The following is a 4,380-nucleotide window of genomic DNA, read 5'->3' on the forward strand; positions in this document are numbered from 1 at the left end:
TAATGTTACATTTAATATTAAGGCAGGACGGCAAAGCCTTAACCTTTGGAAGCCCAGATGTTAAATGACCTCCATAGCTGTGTGACTTTTCCTGAGACTTTTCTATATTGCTTCTTTTAACTAAATTATGGTGCTAAGTGTCTAAATCGATTTAATTGTGGAGGGGAGCAAGATACTTGAGAATTGTAAGAAGAAGTTTGATCTAATTTGAGATTGTTGCTTTTAGAAATGTTATCTCTTTGTTTTTAATTTGGCAGAGCTACACCGGTGATCCCAATTTCTCGATGAATCGTATATGGGAACAAAGTTATCACTGTCGCTCCTAGGCATAAATTTTATCATATATGAAATTTTACTTGCACTTTTCCAATAGATACTATCCAAGAAGAAATTCACTTTTGTCTTTTTATCTTGTTCTTAGATTCTACGTGTGCTCTGAGATAACCTATAACTTAATCTTCTTACTATTTTATTAGTTTTATCTTGATGTCTTTTTTATTCTTTTTTTCTGTGCAGTTGAATGATATTTACTTAAAAACTTTTTCTCTTTTTTTAAAAAAAGAATTTGAAGTACAGTTTTATTCCGATTCTAAATGAAAAGGAGTTGGAATGACAGTAACAAACAAGATTTCACCACTGAATATTGTGATGTGACTGTAGCAGTCTTATATTTGAAACCCAATAAGGAAATAACTGCATTCCAAAACAACTAAATCTTCAGGTCAAAAAAACAAAGGCATTTTTTAAATTGCCGCATTTACTCTGAATCCCATTCATCTCCTCTAGCATCCCAAAGATCAAGCACAGGTTCTGCTTAGCTATATAATAAAGTGGCAAACAGGCTGCACCACTGACATCACAGGACAGTTGCCTATAAAACGACTTCTGAGCCCAGCCAGCCGGTGTGGCTCAGTTGGTTAAGCATCGTCCCATGAACCAAGAGGGTTCGATTCCTGGTGAGGGCACATACCCTGGTTGCCGGCTGGATCCCCAGTAGGAGAGTGCAGCAAGCCGCCAATAGATGTTTCTTTCCCTCTCCCTTCCTCTCTCTCTCAAATCAATACAAACATATTAAACAACCACCAAACAAAAACGACTTCTGAGCTGGGCTCCAGCTTCTTCTCCCAGGTCATCATCCTCATCTGGGAGAGCAGTTGTCTGAGCAGCCTCTAAGTCGTGCTCATATTGTGCTGCTAAAGCTAGGTCCATGACAACTCCTGGTGAGACAAGAGCAGGCATGGCAACAAATCCCAAGTTAGGCTCTTCAGTTAGTTTTCTAGCAAGCCAGAGGAAGGGCTTTTCAGAGTTGTACTTTTGGCAGAAATTTCATAGTACTGAAGATTCTAATTTTGGTGGAAACAATTGATTTTGTCCTAACTTTCCTGTCCTTAGTATCCACTTTGTTGCCACACAATATGATGGGGACATTTTCACATACTCATGCTAGATCTCTATGCCAGTTAGGTACATCTTTATAAGTAACAAAGTTACATCAAACACTATAATGGCACATTGGGCTTGGATGTAATAGCCATCTCTCAGTCTGAAAAATTTCCCCTTACCAGCTGTATCCCACACATTGAAGTTAATAGGTCCTCTGTTGGTATGGGACACGGGGGGATGGACTTCACCCAACGCAGCTACTCATTTCTCATCAGATTCCCCAGTCAGGTGATGTTTCATGTATGCAGTTTTTCCAGTACCACCATTGCCAACCAATACAAATTTGAACTGAACTTGGGGTTCTCCTTGGGTGGCCATGGTGAGGTTACTTCCAGAAGCGTCTCCAGCCTGGCTGACTGAGCTGGAAGGATGATGAAAGTGCAAGTCAAATGCTCTTTCTCCTTCTAACCTCTTCCCCTTAAGAGTCCCCATCACCTGCCTGAAAGCCTGACAGTAATGGGAGCTGATTATGGTTGAAATAGTTCAACCAAAAATTCCACTCTGAAGGACTTCTTTTATTTGGGTGGGGCTTGAGAACTTACTCAGAGGGTTTTGTTGAGAACAATTGTGATTAAAATTTCTTTGCAACATTTCAAAAGTGAAATACTACATTTAACATTTAATTTTCAGCTTTTTTGAATTAATGTAGGCATTTCAAAAAACAAAAATGCTTTTTCCCCCCTGATTTATATTGCTAAAATGACCCAAGAGATCAAAATTATTATAGATTATATTTTCAAAAGGTGTGAATTTCCAGATGAGTTCTTATAGTTCTAACATTAGGTCTTTAGCGTTGCCATTTAATGTAGTGAGTGGCAAATAAGGGAAAAGAAGTAAAATACATATGTTCCCACACAATTATAACAAATACATTATGGTTCATGACAACTACATCACAAAACATTGACTTGCAACCATGGACATTTTACCTTGTGACGGTCCCCTGGTGGTTCTGATTGCCTTCTCCTCCATGCCACTCCCAGACTCTCTTCTTTTGTGTGGTAGTTTTTATTAAGTTAATTTGGGTGTGAAAGGCAAATGCCTTGTGGTTTTCTCAAAAACTTTTCTTGATGCCTCTTGCAGAGGTGGAATACTGAGAGGCATGTGTTTAGGAGCAGTATGGCATTTCTTTGTTCTTTTATGGCAAATCAAAATTTATTTTGAATTATTTTGGTTTTTTTTAATTTTTTTATTATTAAAGAATATCCCATAGAATTCTGATGCTGAAAGAAACATTAAAGCTAATTTAATTCCTTTCTTTACAGACAGGGAACTGTGGCCCTTGAGTGGCTTGCCCAGTGTGAGATAGCTAAGTAGGGGCAGATTTAAGATGATAATATGTTTTATTAGTCCAACATTCTTACTAGATTTTGTTGCCCTCATGTGTTCTTTGTTAGTGTCTGGCTCAGTGACATGTAGATCAAGAAGTGTGTATATGGCAGTAGATAGAGCTAATGGTAGGGGAGAGTTGTGAGTTGAATGTTGAAGGCCTATGATGCTGAATATAGTGTCTTGGATAATTTTTGTTCTTTATTCCAGTATCCATCCTCCCAACTGATGATGACACTTAAATTTTGCTTAAGGAGGACCACCCCTCCCCATTTGGGTGCAACCTTATTTCAACTGTTAAGGTATCCCACCCTCCTCAGGCCAAGGGGTAAGCATGTGACTTATATTGGTTTCCTTTTGCTGCATAACAAATTACCATAAACTTAGTGGCTTCAAACAACGTGAATTTATTATCTCATAGTTTCTGTGGATCAGGAGAGTGTGGTCATGGGCATGGTCCTGGGTTGTCTGGGTCCTCTACTTAGCATCTCACCAGATTTCAAGATGGTTACTGGGACTATGGGGCCATCTAAGGCTTGGGGTCCTCTTTGAAGATCACTAGTTGTTGGCAGAATCCAGCTCCTGTAGTTGTAGGACTTGTCTGTCAGTGGAGGGATATTCTCAGCTCCTAGAGGCTGCCCACTGTATCTTGTCATATGGAACCTCTCTACAAATGAGAGTTTGGCTTCTTCAAGGCCATGAGGCCTTGCTCTCTAGTCTACTACAATGGAGTTTTATATAATATACAGTCATAATGACATTTTGGTCAACAAGGGACTGCATATGATGGTGGTCAATCCCATAAGATTGACATGGAGCTGAAAAATTCCTATCACTGAATGATATCATAGTACAATACATTTCAACTGCCTACAGCACTCAGTTCAGTAACATGCTGTACAGATTTGTAGCCTATGAGCAATAGGATCTACCATACAGCCTAGGTTTATAGTAGGCTATACCATATAGGTTTGTATAAGTGTATTCTATGATGTTCGCACAATGGTGAAATTGCCTAATGACACATTTCTTAGAATGTATCCCCATCATTAAACAACCATAATGTAACCACAGAAGTGACTATTTCATTATATTCACAATTCCTGCTCAAGTGAGGGGGGTTATATAGGTGTGTACAGTGGGGGCAGGTATCTTGGGAGCCATCTTAGAACCCTGCCCACCGCACAACTCAAGCTAAGCCAGTCAGATCATCTCAAAATCCCTGTTCTTTCTCTTACACAACACACACAGTAACCAACAAGAAGTGATCAGAGTCTGGAAATTTTAATTTAGCTGCCTTGTGTGCTCCTGTACTTCCTTTGAAAAGAATATAGTTGGCAGCAGCTTCAGTGTTTTAGAGGCTTAGCTACCATTCAAGATTCTTGAATTTAATTCTATATTGATTGGAAAATAACTAGCTGTACATTTTGGAAAACATATGTAAGGGGATTTAATTCAAGTTGGCCAATAAAAATTACTAAGTTATTGGCAACGAAACCCTCATGGAGATTTAGTTGGTAAGTTACAGGCATCAAGAAAAGTGATGGAAATAATTATCATGGAATTGCTGCATTGCAAATAACTGTACTTTTGAAGCCCAAGCAATTA

General features: G+C 38.8%; 1 pseudogene across 1 annotated transcript; it reads right to left on the reverse strand.

The window, feature by feature from the left end:
• Positions 1–1,071: 1,071 nt before the first annotated feature.
• On the reverse strand, positions 1,072–1,779 carry LOC308567314 (GTP-binding nuclear protein Ran pseudogene; annotated as a pseudogene). Its single transcript has one exon. The product of its transcript is annotated as a GTP-binding nuclear protein Ran pseudogene (transcript).
• Positions 1,780–4,380: the final 2,601 nt, after the last annotated feature.

The sequence above is a fragment of the Miniopterus schreibersii genome (assembly GCF_964146895.1).
Source record: "Miniopterus schreibersii genome assembly, chromosome: 14".
NCBI lineage: Eukaryota > Metazoa > Chordata > Mammalia > Chiroptera > Miniopteridae > Miniopterus > Miniopterus schreibersii.